This window comes from Buceros rhinoceros, unplaced genomic scaffold (genome assembly GCF_000710305.1).
Source record: "Buceros rhinoceros silvestris isolate BGI_N320 unplaced genomic scaffold, ASM71030v1 scaffold13241, whole genome shotgun sequence".
Lineage (NCBI taxonomy): Eukaryota > Metazoa > Chordata > Aves > Bucerotiformes > Bucerotidae > Buceros > Buceros rhinoceros.
Window position 1 is genome coordinate 9,627 of NW_010395012.1, and position 343 is coordinate 9,969.

Here is a 343-nt window from a genome sequence, read left to right on the forward strand (position 1 = left end):
CCTGACTCCCCGACAGACACAAACGCTCCACCGAGCACGTGAGCACGGCTGGACTAAGCTAGAGGTCCTATAGCATTTCTGGGGAGACGAAATGCTATAGTATCTGGGACCTTACCAGTCTGTGTTTTTTTGTATAAATACTCCAGAGGTCCTAAATGAGAAACAACACCATGAACTACCACATTCCTTCCAAAACACAACAGAACAGAGTGAACAGGACTCTCACGTCAGCTCTGTTTCCTCAGCCCAGCGCAGCTGCCCATTAACTCAGTGATACTTGAGGTAAGTTACTGCAGCCTACAGACATTCACCCCAGCTCCCAGGGGAGGTTAGCCCCCACCCC

The 343-nt window shown here is 50.4% G+C and overlaps 1 protein-coding gene across 1 annotated transcript in view; it reads right to left on the minus strand.

Annotated features, from left to right (window-relative positions):
• The window catches only part of LOC104501584 (beta-adrenergic receptor kinase 2), a gene marked incomplete at its 5' end in the record, with an annotated part of 28,882 nt that overhangs the window by 1,447 nt on the left and 27,092 nt on the right, over positions 1–343 (minus strand). The window lies entirely within an intron of this gene.